Below are 16,170 nucleotides of genomic sequence, written 5' to 3' on the forward strand. Positions count from 1 at the left end.
GACATCCTTGTCTCGTTCCTGATCTTAGAGGAAATGCTTTCAGTTTTTCACCATTGAGAATGATGTTTGCTGTGGGTTTGTCATATATGGCCTTTATTATGTTGAGGTAGGTTCCCTCTATGCCCACTTTCTGGAGAGTTTTTATCAGAAATGGGTGTTGAATTTTGTCAAAAGCTTTTTCTGCATCTATTGAGATGATCATATGGTTTTTATTCTTCAATTTGTTAATATGGTGTATCACATTGATTGATTTGCGTATATTGAAGAATCCTTGCATCCCTGGGATAAATCCCACTTGATCGTGGTGTATGATCCTTTTAATGTGTTGTTGGATTCTGTTTGCTAGTATTTTGTTGAGGATTTTTGCATCTATATTCATCAGTGATATTGGTCTGTAATTTTCTTTTTTTGTAGTGTCTTTGTCTGGTTTTGGTATCAGGGTGATGGTGGCCTCATAGAATGAGTTTGGGAGTGTTCCTTCCTCTGCAATTTTTTGGAAGAGTTTGAGAAGGATGGGTGTTAGCTCTTCTCTAAATGTTTGATAGAATTCACCTGTGAAGCCATCTGGTCCTGGACTTTTGTTTGTTGGAAGATTTTTAATCACAGTTTCAATTTCATTACTTGTGATTGGTCTGTTCATATTTTCTATTTCTTCCTGGTTCAGTCTTGGAAGGTTATACCTTTCTAAGAATTTGTCCATTTCTTCCAGGTTGTCCATTTTATTGGCATAAAGTTGCTTGTAGTAGTCTCTTAGGATGCTTTGTATTTCTGCAGTGTCTGTTGTAACTTCTCCTTTTTCATTTCTGATTTTATTGATTTGAGTCCTCTCCCTCTTTTTCTTGATGAGTCTGGCTAATGGCTTATCAATTTTGTTTATCTTCTCAAAGAACCAACTTTTAGTTTTATTGATCTTTGCTATTGTTTTCTTTGTTTCTATTTCATTTATTTCTGCTCTGATCTTTATGATTTCTTTCCTTCTGCTAACTTTGGGTTTTGTTTGCTCTTCTTTCTCTAGTTTCTTTAAGTGTAAGGTTAGATTGTTTACTTGAGCTTTTTCTTGTTTCTTTAGGTAGGCTTGTATAGCTATAAACTTCCCTCTTAGAACTGCTTTTGCTGCATCCCATAGGTTTTGGGTCGTCGTGTTTTCATTGTCATTTGTCTCTAGGTATTTTTTTATTTCCTCTTTGATTTCTTCAGTGATCTCTTGGTTATTTAGTAACGTATTGTTTAGCCTCCATGTGTTTGTCCTTTTTACGTTTTTTTCCCTGTAATTCATTTCTAATCTCATAGCGTTGTGGTCAGAAAAGATGCTTGATATGATTTCAATTTTCTTAAATTTACTGAGGCTTGATTTGTGACCCAGGATGTGATCTATCTTGGAGAATGTTCCGTGCGCACTTGAGAAGAACGTGTAATCTGCTGTTTTTGGATGGAATGTCCGATATATATCAATTAAATCTATCTGGTCTATTGTGTCATTTAAAGCTTCTGTTTCCTTATTTATTTTCATTTTGGGTGATCTGTCCATTGGTGTAAGTGAGGTGTTAAAGTCCCCCACTATTATTGTGTTACTGTCGATTTCCTCTTTTATAGCTGTTAGCAGTTGCCTTATGTATTGAGGTGCTCCTATGTTGGGTGCATATATATTTATAATTGTTATATCTTCTTCTTGGATTGATCCCTGGATCATTATGTAGTGTCCTTCCTTGTCTCTTGTAACATTCTTTAATTTAAAGTCTATTTTATCTGATATGAGTATAGCTACTCCAGCTTTCTTTTGATTTCCATTTGCATGGAATATCTTTTTCCATCCCATCACTTTCAGTCTGTATGTGTCCCTAGGTCTAAAGTGGGTCTCTTGTAGACAGCATATATATGGGTCTTGTTTTTGTATCCATTCAGCCAGTCTATGTCTTTTGGTTGGGGCATTTAATCCATTCACGTTTAAGGTAATTATCGATATGTATGTTCCTATGACCATTTTCTTAATTGTTTTGTGTTTGTTTTTGTAGGTCCTTTTCTTCTCTTGTGTTTCCCACTTAGAGAAGTTCCTTTAGCATTTGTTGTAGAGCTGGTTTGGTGGTGCTGAATTCTCTTAGCTTTTGCTTGTCTGTAAAGCTTTTGATTTCTCCATCAAATCTAAATGAGATCCTTGCCGGGTAGAGTAATCTTGGTTGTAGGTTCTTCCCTTTCATCACTTTAAGTATATCATGCCACTCCCTTCTGGCTTGCAGAGTTTCTGCTGAGAAATCAGCTGTTAACCTTATGGGAGTTCCCTTGTATGTTATTTGTCGTTTTTCCCTTGCTGCTTTCAATAATTTTTCTTTGTCTTTAATTTTTGCCACTTTGATTACTATGTGTCTCGGCGTGTTTCTCCTTGGGTTTATCCTGTATGGGACTCTCTGCGCTTCCTGGACTTGGGTGGCTATTTCCTTTCCCATGTTAGGGAAGTTTTCGACTATAATCTCTTCAAATATTTTCTCTGGTCCTTTCTCTCTCTCTTCTCCTTCTGGGACCCCTATAATGCGAATGTTGTTGCGTTTAATGTTATCCCAGAGGTCTCTTAGGCTGTCTTCATTTCTTTTCATTCTTTTTTCTTTAGTCTGTTCCGCAGCAGTGAATTCCATCATTCTGTCTTCCAGGTCACTTATCCGTTCTTCTGCCTCAGTTATTCTGCTATTGATTCCTTCTAGTGTAGTTTTCATTTCAGTTATTGTATTGGTCATCTCTGTTTGTTTGTTCTTTAATTCTTCTAGGTCTTTGTTAATCATTTCTTGCATCTTCTCAATCTTTGCCTCCATTCTTATTCCAAGGTCCTGGATCATCTTCACTATCATTATTCTGAATTCTTTTTCTGGAAGGTTGCCTATCTCCACTTCATTTAGTTGTTTTTCTGGGGTTTTTTCTTGTTCCTTCACCTGGTACATAGCCCTCTGCCTTTTCATCTTCTCTATCTTTCTGTAACTGTCTGAAGAATTCATATGTTTCTAAAAGCTATAATTGTTATTTATTAGTTTTATTGTTATTATTGTTATTGCTGTTAACAACAGATCAAGGTAGGAGATCTAAAGGTGCAGGACTTTGATTTTTAGTACTGTTTTACAAGACTAAATTTGGTAAAACTAGGTAGTTCAAATTTGACATAAAGATTATAAGCTTTCCAATTTCTGAGGGAAAAGAAAATTAGTTGTAAAAATATTAGTGACCATCAACAAAGCAAACTTTTTAATAATAAAGAAAAATTCTAGGGCCTGTTACATAGGAAACAGTAAATGTTCTTTGAATAATGAGAGAAGAGCTCCAAGTTTTAGTTTAGACACTTGTTTGTGATTCATTCTTAAATGTTGTACATGAATTTCTTTGAGATAGGGAAACCAGTTTTCCTGATCTTCAATTTATAGATACAAAAACGAGTTTTAGAAATTCCTTAATACATCTTTATTTTTTATATTTTTTTCCAAAGTTTATTTATTTATTTATGTATTTATTTCGGCTGCATTGGGTTTTCGTTGCTGTGCGCGGGCTTTCTCTAGCTGCAGCGAGCAGGGGCTACTCTTCGTTGCGGTGCACGGGCTTCTCATTGCAGGGGTTTCTCTTGTTGCAGAGCACGAACTCTAGGCTCGCGGGTCTCAGTAGTTGCGGAACATGGGTTTAGTAGTTGCGGCACGTGAGCCCTAGAGCACGTGGGCTTCAGTAGTTGTGGCTCGCGGGCTCTAGAGCGCAGGCTCAGTAGCGGTGGCTCACAGGCTTAGTTGCTCCACGGCATGTGGGATCTTCCTGGACCAGGGTGCGAACCAGTGTCCCCTGCATTAGCAGGCAGATTCTTAACCACTGTGCCACTAGGGAAGTACCAGAAATGCCTTACTACAGTTTTTAAATTCTCAAAGATTGTGTTTGTTAGAACTATAATAAAAATTGAGTTTTAATTATACAACAAAACTGATCTTTGGTCATCAGTGTGCTCAATACAGAATCCGATGATCATTAGCAAGTTCTAATTTACTTGTAATAATGAGTAGAAAAAACCTTCTAGTTTTGTCATTACTCTATCTCCACAAACTATAATATGTGCAGGTATTTGATGCAATTTTGTAAAATTTTAAATGGGATGAAAAAAGCATATTAAAGAATAAAATATGGTTTTCAGCTTGTAAATTTAGATACTGGTCCAGAATCCAAAATCCAATTCATATATGTGAAAGAGCAATGAAATATATTATCATTCCATCATAGATACCCATCTTAAATATAGTGACAATTAACATTTGTATAATCATTTACTGCCCTTTGTTTTCATGTATCTTACCTCACTAGATGATGTGAAGTAGGGAAGTTATCATTGTACAGATGCCCACACAGGCTCAGAGTGTGTATGCCACTTTTCCATGGTCATAAGGCTGTTGAGACAGGAGAATTAGGTTTGAACTCATGCCTTCCAGTGCTGGGTGCCCTATTTGTTCAAACACCAAGGTGCTCCCTCCTTAAAAAGAAGTCTGCTATTTGTTGTTGTCTATCTGATCTAATCCTGTCGCAGGAGAGACCATCTAAATTTGATTTTTTGTCTGCTTCTGCAAGGTGGTCTGCTGTCACCGCTGCCAAAAAGCCTGCATGTTAAAAGTAGTTGTTCTCTGGACTCCTCGATCTGATACCTCTCCCACAACAAGCTTAGTCACTTTTCCCAAAGGAGGGGATTACAGCTCTTCCCTTTTCAAAACACCGTGGCTGTTTTCTCTTCTATTCCTACAACAGTTGATCAAAAACCAAGCACTCTCTTCAAATAAATGTATTTAACAGTCTTGGCGTATCTCTCAGTCCCCATGACAGTGCCAAGCAGTGAGATTTATGCTGACATTCAGCAGGTTCTGTTTGCCTAAATGTCCATTCAAAGTTGCATCTGAGCTGCAAATATTTTAGCAGAGAATGACCAAGCACTGAAGGCTCTAGAAATGACGAATGTATTACATATGACCCCCAGGCTTCTAGAAAATCTACTGAGAAAAGATATGTCTTTTTAAATTTCCAAACAACTCAAGACCCTAGATATAAAACCAAGAATTAATCCACACAGGAGTTCTCAACTGTAATGTCAGAGAAAATAATAACTGTATAAGTATTTTTGTGATAATATAGCACAAAATAGATATGATCAAGGTTTAGATTGTCTCTTTCCTCAGGGAGTTCAGACAGTTGCTAGTTTTAATGTGTCCTTTAAGAACTACAGAGTGATTGTGTGTCATATATAGGAGGTACTCACCATTGTTATAGAGGCTGGCTTTGAATCCCAAATCTGTCTGTTACAGCTTATAGCTATGTGGCAATGGGCAAGTAACTTCTTCATTATACATGTTAGTTTCCTCAGAGTAAGTTTTCAATATCAGCTACCTCATTGCATATGCCCAGGGTTGTGAGCTCAGGAAATAAGAAAATGCTAAGCACTTTCTACTGACTGACCTTGACACTGTGTAAGTAGGGAGTGGGTTTTGACAGATGTATACCCACCTGAGGTCACCACCACTACAAATAAGATTCATAACTTTTCTATACCTCCTAGAAGCTTTCTCATGTCCCTTTTACTCTGGGTTTTAAAGTTCATTTCTACCATTTTTCTTAAAATACTTTTGTAAAATCCCTATATTATCTGCTTTCTGATGATTATATTTGAATGAAGGCAATTCTGTTTAAGCTATCTATTGCTAAAACTGTGGGTAGGAAAGAATCATATCAGCCTGGTTGTGATTACTTTGTCTCAAAAACTCCTTAACAGAATTCTTACTTGCAGGTATATCTCATCTCCAGAGTATGAGAAATTCTACTAGATTCATAATAGAGTTCTGAACAAATTAGCATAAACTTCTCTTCCATTGATAGTGACAAACATCTGCATAGGTGATTAGTAAACACATATATCCTTCATGCTGTCAAAATAAAAGCCCACATTTTGCAAAATCGTTTATCCATGTGGCTATTATTCAGCCCTGCCTGACCAGCTAAGGGATCTCAGATATACTTTTTAGCCTACCTACACCTCAGACCTTGACATCTTAAATCAATCATCATTATCTCGCAACCTAGGGCTTACTGTTTGATTTTGGAGATCTCTACTCGTTGATCAAGATTTGCAGATATAGTAATATATATGCAGATTGTAGTGTCCTAAATTTGATCCAAATTTGAATTTTTGGCAGCTATTCTTCAAAGGTTAGGGTTAGGGTTACAATAAAGATGGAGCTTTTAATCTTTATGTTTCATTTTCTTCCTGCTCAAAGGTAATAGTAGTTAAAAATCCTTTACTCAGCCATCTTCTGCTCCCAAGCTATATCCAATTTGAAATTTGATCAAAGTATCTGAAATAACATGAAGACTTTCCTAATCCCCTTCGGAATAATAATTTTCTTTCCTCTTAACTCCCATAACTTTTTATACATTCGGCATTTGGCATACTTCAGAGATATTTGTATAAATATCCCTCTTTCCCAGGGAACTGTACTTTCAAGATATAGAATGTTTTTATTCAACTTGTACCTGTAGACCTGAGTGTAATGTTTGACATAATACATAGACTTTTCTCATGCTCCATTTTCATAAGCTAATTTAATCAATGAATAAGTGATTGAATGAAAACCTTTGTTGTGGACATGATGGAGATATATATTTTGAAAGACAGCTTAATTATGTGAAAACACATCTGTGTTCAAACAGTGTGATTAATAGAGTGATGTCAAGCTGGAAGAGAGTGCTCTAGTGTGTGTTACAAGTCACTATATCTGATTCTGGTCTCTCAATATTTCTTAACTTGAACTTGGTAAATTAAGAATGATTTGTCTTTAAAGCAAGGGATGATTATAACACAGAGCTGGGACATAGCCATTCAAAGTACCAAAATATATTTCAAACAGTTACATTTAAAATAGAGGATAATAAAACTATGTGACCTATTAAGACAATTGCATAAATATATGAGCATAAAAACATGGAAAGATGTATAGCTAGGCAATGTAAATTTTATTGATGTGTTTTGAGAAAAAAATTTGGTAATATTTTACTATATTTGTATTTCCAACAAATTTTCTCCTACACTAGTATTATTTATATAATCAGAAATATATTTTTGAAAATATAAACAAACATGAACAAGATTTCTCAATAAGATGGAATAATGAATTAAAATTAGTAAGATTAAATATGATGAAAATAAAGATAAATGCCTACATTTATTCCTAATGTGCATTATAGGATCTTGGCTTAAAGAAGACCTATAAGAAAAAAACTTGGATACAAGCATAGTCTGAGCCAATGGTCGCTACTATAGCAGTGCTAAAAGAGTATGTGAAGTTGTAGGCAAACTTCCAGAGACAAAACATTCAGATGAAGAAAAACACTAGGATTTATGATCTTCACTGTTTATGCTACCTAGAGAGGAACTATCGGTGTTATTTCTCTGTACTATATTTTGAAAAGATATTAACAAACTAGAAGGCATTCACAGTTAGGGTACAGGAAGACCAGTCTAGAAACCAAGGCAAATGGGAAAGATATGGGAAGAAGAAGAAACAAGAGGAAGCATGATGTTTGTCAACAAACGTATAAAGATCATCCTGCTGAAGAGGACCTAAAAAAAAAAAAAAGCAGATTTACTAATGCCATGATTCTCTGCCATTTGTTTTGGTTCTGTATACTGGAGCTATATGGCACACTTCCATCAGTAATGGAGACTTCTGCTGGTAGGGATTATCACCTGAACGTTTAATTTAGTGTCTCCCTTTGTGGGAGTGATAGGAGTAGGGGCTAAGCATTTACGATTTGAAAAATACAACTAGATTATACATTGACACACTGTTCTCAGTGATTGTAGTGGTGGTTGACTTTCTACTTCGCTCATTGAGATTACCTGCTTTAAGCGCTTACTCTACACCAAGCATTCTATTTAGCACTTTACATAAATTATCTCATTTAACCCTTATAAAACCCTATGATATAAATATTGTTTTGCTTTCTTTACAAATGGTGATACTGAAGGTTAAAACAGAGATTAAGTATCATATAGCCAATAAATTCTAGAATTAGAATGAAAACCTGGATCTATCTGAATACAAACTTTATATTTTTAAGCATGATTCTATAGATGGGGTAAACAGAGGGTACAATTTGGCTGAATATTATGGATTTCCTAACTAGGAAACCAGGCATACATTAGATAGAGGTCCTTTCAAAGTAATCCTAAAACGAGTTCAAGAGAAAACTGCTACACCACATGATTCTGAGTAAGAAGTAGATTAATTCTGTTTCAGTTAGGATGTCTTTAACTATATGTAACAGAACACCTGTCTAAAAACGTTTTTAAAAATAATGACATCTAATTCTGTCACATAAGAGATTCCAGGATTGATATACTAACCCAAAATGTTCTAAAATACCCGGTATTAGGCAGTCGACGTGTATATGTATTTATTCACCCCGACAGGAAATATGAGGGCTCTAGATAGAGAACACACTGCTTCTTCACAGAGCATCTTGCACAGGTGCCCCATCTCCCAATTCTTCATAAGGCAACACAGTATGAAGCCTCTGCCACCTGTGCACACAAGGGAGTGTTTGCACCACAGGAGAGGAACCCGAAATTATGTCTCAAAGCTCATATAGGACAGCTGGTGCCTTTGCCCCTTCTCCTCTCCGGAGAGACAGAGGGCCCTTATCTTTTGCTCCGGAATGTAAACAAATCCTCTCAGGGAAGAGGAGGGGAGGGTTCCAAGATTTTATTATCCTTAAAATGTAAACAACTGAGTGCAGGGAAGATGAGTGTCTAAATCTCCCTGGAGCAATCCCCAATCTCTAGTTTCTCTGCCGTTCAGTCATGAAGTCCAGCCTCTGCAAAAAGGTGAAAATATTCATGGAGCATTGTCTTCCCAACACCCAGCCCTCTCTGCTTGCTGCGCTGTCCTCCTCATGCTATCAGGGAGGTCTTGCCCTCGGGGTTGCCATAGTTTCACATTTTCACTTATTTTCCCAAGCATGAAGGAAAGGCGAAGCAGAATAAATAGCATTCTACTTGGATGTCTACCTCTTTCATTAGGAAAGAAAATCTTTCCCAGAAGAATCCTAGTGCAGTCTCGTTATAACTTACTGACTGGGACTGGATCACATAGTCATTCCTAGAATAATCAATGTCAAAAGGGAAATTTATTGCCGCATTTGGTTTAGATTAAGTGCACGGAAAATTGGCATTCAGACAAAATTAGGTTCTGATTGCAGTATCTATTGTGTGGGAAGATCTGCTACAACATCTAAGATTCCTTCATTCATTCAATGTACTTTTAGGTGGCACCTGCTATGTGCTAAGCATGGTTAGTCAGAAAAAAAATGCAAAAATGAATGAAAGAGTCTCCAACTTCAAGGGGCTCACAATCTGGTGATAGTGACAGATATTTATAAATCTTAGAGTACATGAGGCTACATAACACAAAACATGTATTAAATATTAAACATTAAATATTCTATTTTATTTAAATAATTTTTATCAAATTAATTTCAAATGAAAATTTTTGTAAATGATTTATTGACCTTTATACCTATCTATGGCACTTTAAATTTCACTAAATACAATGTAATTTCAGGCATAAAATTACGTCATACAAATGTTAATTATATAATGTATGTAACAAAATTATTGGTAATTATGTGAAGAGATAAGGCAAATTTGGTTGTTATTACACCAAATTACCAATTTGCTAACAATAATAATTGTAAATTCAATAAAATAATCAAGGTAGGCCGTTACATTTTTAGTGAGCTCAGAATGTGAGTTATGTTACAGGGGAAGACTGTGGAATGTACATCTGTGGGAATATTTTGAACTAGGAATAGAAACACCAGTCAGTAAATAAATCATTGTACTTTGAATATATTTGGGCATTTTCTGCCAGTAAGTAGGGGAGGGGTGAGGTGACCTCACAAAGTCCCTTAGTATTAGATCTGATGTTTTACTGTAAATAATTAATGAATTTATTTTGCTTCCTAGATAAGTTTGACCATCAGTTGATAAATCAGGCTATTTTTTTTTAAGAGTACAGAAGAAAATGCATATTAGAGCTATTGACCTGTGATTCTACAAAATATAGTTGAGCCTTACAGCAGGCTTAGATTTTACATATTTAAGCTTTCCTGTCCTCAGGCAAACACATGTTGGACTTTAATATTTTATCATTTTTTCCTGCTCTGCATTTCCCTTTATATTCATTTTTTATGTTGACTATATTAGTGAGTTTGCCAAAACAGGAATTGCAAGACTCAGAAAGAGTATTAGGATGAGTCCCAAAAGTATGCGGTATTTGAAAAGCTGGTATTACTTAGCAGTTGAAATAGAACACCATTTTCCAAAGTCTGGGGGCTTGAAAATAAAGTTGGTAAATTTAAAAAGAAAAAGTTTTTTCTTAGTTTACCTTCAGCTCCTTATTGTAAATATTTGGGCATATCTGCAATTTCAATAGGAGATTCAGGCTCTGTTTGCTTCCTTTCTGTTTTCACATATGACAACAACATAACTTTTTACTGTACTTTAGAGTTTTTGACGTCTTTTCACATTATTTTATTTAGTCTCCAGTCAACCTTATCAGTTCAGTAGGACAAGTATTATTCTGATCCTTTAAAGATGAAGAAACGTAATCATAAGACCTCTACAAGGGCATATAGTAGGTATGTGACAGAAGTGGAACTAAAATCTGGGGCCTCTGAGCCTTAGACAAAGGCTTTCTCTCTATATTGCATGTTAAGACAGACTCTTAAGGCAATGCAATAAAATGGTAAGCTATAAGACCTCCCTGGCATCACTTTCTACTATAGATGATCCCTGAGCAGATTAGTTTATAATGATGGTGTTGTTGAATGGCCATTATAGGTTGATGGAGAAATTATCTGGGTTAGCTACTATCAGTAAAATGTGGGAAGTGAAGTAAGCCAAGAATACACTGGGATTTTAACCAGATGACAGTAAAGTTTTAGAAGGTTGAAATGACACATAAACCTTTTAAGGTTATTCCCTCAGCGGGACCCTCACCTTATCATAATGGAATTACAATGGGAAAAATGCACAAAATAAAGTAAATATGACATCACAAATGGTCTACTTAACTCTATGTTGGGGAAAGAATTGGAGAGGAGTTTGGGAAGAATCTGTACCACAGACAAAAGGTAACATCATGGGAAAAAGAATTAAATAAAGAAAACTTATTCTGAGATGGCAAATTCCAGAGAACTTACGATATCGTCTACTGCCTGGTCAAATATACTTAGACTCAATGTGCAGACGGACTGTCACATTATCCTATATGTCACTGCTTGAGACACACCTTTAAAAAGGTAGAAAGGGAAAGGAAATTCTGACACATGCTACAACTTGGATGAATCTTGAGGACTTTATGCTAAGTAAATAAGCCAGACAAATAATGTATGATTCTACTTATATGAGATACTAGAATAGTCAAAATTATAGAGACAGAAAGTAGAATGGTGGTTGCCAGGGGCTCAGGAGAGGGGGAAATTAGTGTCTAATGGACACACAGTTTCAGTTTTGAAAGATGAAAAGAGCTATGGAGATGGATGGTGGTGATGGCTGCACAACACTTTGGATGCATTAAATAACAGTGACCTGTACACTTAAAAATGTTTAAGATGGCAAAACTTCTGCTATGTGTATTTTATCACAATAAAAATAATTGAAAAAAAGTAAATAGAAAAAAATAGAGAGACAGAAGTATGAAGGACGAGAGCTGCTTTCATTTCCTTCCTACATACAGATATTAATAAATGATAAGATATTATTTGTTTTAAAGGCGTAAAGGGAGATTCTTACTCTCTAGGTGCAGGTGCCCTGTGGAGATGGTCCTAAGGTCAGAGCACTTAAAGCAGCCTGCTACCTGGATCATTCTTCATTCCCCTTAATATGTCTCTGAGAAGAGCTTGGATCCCAGGGTAGGAAGAGAACACAGAGCCATGTTGAAAAGTGCTATTGTAGAAAAGTGACTATGTGAACATACAGACTGGCATGTAGCCTCATTTGTTTATTCAGTGTGCTCGAGTGCACTTTCTAATTGGCACAGGGGCTATTTAAAAGGTAAGCGATTTTCACATAATGCCGCTTTTAACAGGGAGGAGATATGCCTTCCGTATAGTTCACATTCTTATTAATAATCTCATTTCAAGTTTGTCACTTAGGTATTTATCTAATACTGGGTTTTATTAATTTATCTCTCACCAAACCTGGGAACATTTGCCTCCCCACCCAACTCTGAATGAGTTTTACCATCTTAAATTTACTCTTCACTTTGAAGAATGAATGAATGAAGCTTGTGTCAAGCTTGTTAAAGTCAGAGTATGGACGCCCTGCTCCATTAGATCATCTCCCTTTCACTGCTCAATCCACCCCAGGAAAGATTACTGTAAACTCCTAACTACCAAATCCAACAGACACCTTCTACTCTTATCCATTCTTGTAGACACTTTTATACTCTTATCATGATCTCATTGGAGAATTAAATTTATTAAACATCTTTTCATTGAAATCTTTTCTCTGTTGATTCCTGCCTCACTTTTCTCTACTCATCTTCCATCTGGCATAAGAACCTGCTCTTTGTCAATCTTCTTTTGGGCTCCTCAGGTTCACCCAGCCCCATAATATTAATATTTCCCAGGGTTTAATCTTCCTTTCTCATTTCACACACTTTACCTAGCTGAGCTCACTCACAGAGATTCAAGTTGGGAGAAAATATTTTAGTCCAGAAACATTCACCACTTTCATAATCCTTGCCTGAGCTAAGCAGGTATTTTTCCAGTTATATGCTGGAAAGTCCAAAGATACACTATTAAACTCACCATAGTTCCCTAATACTGTTTCTCTGTCCATGTATCCAAATTTATTAAGTATTGCCACTTTTATCCTGGTAGGCCAGAAGATATTACTCTTCATGTAATCAAAATAAGTGAATATTTTTACTCCTTATTTATTTTATCATTTGCAAAGTTATAGAATACTTTTCAAGTTTTCACAAATAGTTAATTTTATTTTTTCATGTTATATGTGTGCTTGCTAGTCAATATTTAGTTCATACATATCTGATATGTGGTAGAGTTTAGATTGAGACTTGAGTTAATTATAACTTAACAATGAGGTTTTTAAAGAAGTAGCTAAACCTCATCCACCTTAAAAATTTGCAACAGCTATGTTATCGAAAATAAGCAAATAAAAGCAAGATAAACAAAACTTTAGTGTTCTCTAGACCATATTGCCTCAGTTGAATTCTTAACATCACTCCCCAGTTAGGCCTCTGAAACACAAGCAAAAGGGTCTAAACTGTAACAATTTCCCTGGGTCACCCAGAAATTTTATTTGGACTTTTTAGAGCGGAGCCTGAGGCAGGGATTTGCATGTACATGATTTATTGAGGAAGTGCACTTCAGGATAAAGCTGTAAAAAGTGAGGGGGAAGAGCCAAGTAAAGAAGTGGTCCCAAGTAAGGGCTTGCCTCAACCTGATGGTGAGCAGCAGAGTGGCACAAAAAGGCTCTAGGCTATAAGTTGTTTTATAAATTTGTCCCGATTTAGAGAAGGTATTGTTGAGCTTTTGTACCCCCTTATCATATAATCACCAGCTAGATGAGATGATGGTTACTCTCCAGGCTTCTCCACATGACGTTGCACCCATCAGTCAAGGGCCAGTCCAGGCAAAGATCACATGTGTCAGATGTTAGCCACCATCATAGGCACTGGCTGCAATGAGTAATGGGTTACCCATCAGGGTACTAATGATATCCACTGCACTCACCTGAGTCAGAATAAAATCTGTAAATGTGTGTTAATTAGTCCATTCATTCAACAAGTATTTATTGAGAGCATTAAACAAATGTTATGGAAGTTGCAAGGGAAAAATAAGATGTGATTCTTATTTTCAAAGTGCCTATAAATAACATCTTGCCCACAAAAGATAATCAACAAATTTTGAATTGAATTGGAGAGGACAATAAATATGCATGGAATGAATAAACACAGTCATTAAAACACCAAATCCTGTGGTAGCGTAGTGACTGGAGACACAGATACAAGTGGAAATGAATGAGAATAACTTCATAATTTTCATCCTAGAGGGTTTGGAAATTTGAATTTGAGACAGAAAGGAATTCTAGGCAGAGGGATTAGCATGAGTAAAAGTACAGAGTAGGGTTTAGGAGCATTGTGTTTGGGTGAAAATAGGATGTGTCTGTTCTTGTGAGGTTTAAATGGTTTATGTTTGGGAATAGTGAGAAATTAATGTGGAAGAAAAGACTGGAGCACAATTCAGATTGTGAAGGGTCTCGAATCCAGGCTGAGATGCTGAATCTTTATTCATAAGCAGTGGGTAGTAAGAGACATTTCTGAGGAGAGCAGATATAAATGTCATTTTAAAAGGATTACTTGATCATAGGCAAATATGAGTAGGTACTTGAATTATTTACAGTTTAATAGCATGAGGTATGTTGTATTTTTATATGCCACTGAGGAATACTGTAAGATTTCTAGAATCTTTAAAATTAGGGAGAAGAAGTATAATAACGTACATTGTTAAAATAAGGTGGCTCTAATATAGAAACCAGAAGATCATTAGGATAAATACATCAGTGTCCAATAACTAAGTTAACTTCAATATCTCTCCTCCACCACTTTTTAAACTGAAGCCTCCATTGCATTTAGTGAATACTCATGGTTGAACAATTTAGGGCATGTGTTTTTCTTTCTTTCACACCCCACATCCAATCCAACAGCAAATCCCAGGTTTAAAGCTTACAAAAGCTATTCAAAATGAAGATTTAAAAATGTAAAACTGAATTCTCCCTGTTTCCAAATCATGCCCAAATTCTAGCCCAATTTGCATAGTTTTTCCTTTTTTTTTTATTGTGGTAAACTACATATAACATAAAATTTACTAAACCATTTTCAAGTGTACAGTTCAGTGATTTAAATACATTCATTTTTGTTGTGCAACCATTGCCACTATCCATCTCCAGAACTCCTTGCATCTTGTCAAACTGAAATGCTATAACCATTAAACATAATTCCCCATTACCCTCCCTTAGCCCTGGCAACCACCATTCTACTTTCTGTCTCTATGATTTTAACTACTTCTAAGCACCTCATATAAGTAGAATCACACAATATTTGTCGCTTTGTGACTGGCTTATTTCACTTAGCATAATGTCCTCAACATTCATCCATGTTGTAGCATGTGTCACATTTTCTTTTCTTTTTTAATATTTATTTATTTATTTGGCTGGTCCAGGTCTTAGTTGTGGCATGAGGGATCTTTGTAGTGGCATGTGGACTCTCCACCTTGGCATGCATGTGGGATCCAGTTCCCCGACCAGGGATCGAACCCAGGCCCCCTGCACTGGAAGCGTGGAGTCTTAACCACTGGACCACCAGGGAAGTCCCATATTTTCTTTTTTTAAGGATGAATAGTATTTAATAGTATGTATATACCACATTTGGCTTATCCATTCATCCTTCAATGAACACTTGGGTTCTACATTTTAGCTATTGTGAATGATGTTGCTATGAACATGAGTGTGCCAATACCTCTTAAAGACCCTGCTTTCAGTTATTCTGAGTATATACCAAAAAGTGAAATTGCTGGATCACATGGTAATTCTATCTTTAATTTTTTGAGGAACTGTCATACTGTTTTGCACAGCTGCTGTACCATTCTACACTCCCACCAACAGTATGCAAGAGTTCCAGTTTCTCCACTTCCTCACCAACACTTGCTATTTTCTGTATTTTTTTGATTAGTAGCCATCCTAATGGGTATGAGGTGGTATCTCATTGTAGTTTTGATATACATTTCCTTGATTACTAATGATATTGAGCATATATTCATGTGCTTATTGACCATTTGTATACATCTCTCATTTGGTGTCTGTGGGAGGATTGTTTCTAAGACCCCAGCAGATACCAAAATCCACGGATGTTCAAATCCCTTAAATAAAGTGGGGTTGTCATTGCATGTAACATATACATATCCTCCTGTGTACTTTAAATCATCTCTAGATTACTTATAATACCTAGTACAAGGTAAATAGTTGTAAATACAATGTAAATGCTATGTAAATAGTTGCCAACATGAAGCAAATTCAAGTTTTGCTTTTTGGGA

Source organism: Balaenoptera ricei, chromosome 12, assembly GCF_028023285.1.
Source record: "Balaenoptera ricei isolate mBalRic1 chromosome 12, mBalRic1.hap2, whole genome shotgun sequence".
Taxonomy (NCBI): domain Eukaryota; kingdom Metazoa; phylum Chordata; class Mammalia; order Artiodactyla; family Balaenopteridae; genus Balaenoptera; species Balaenoptera ricei.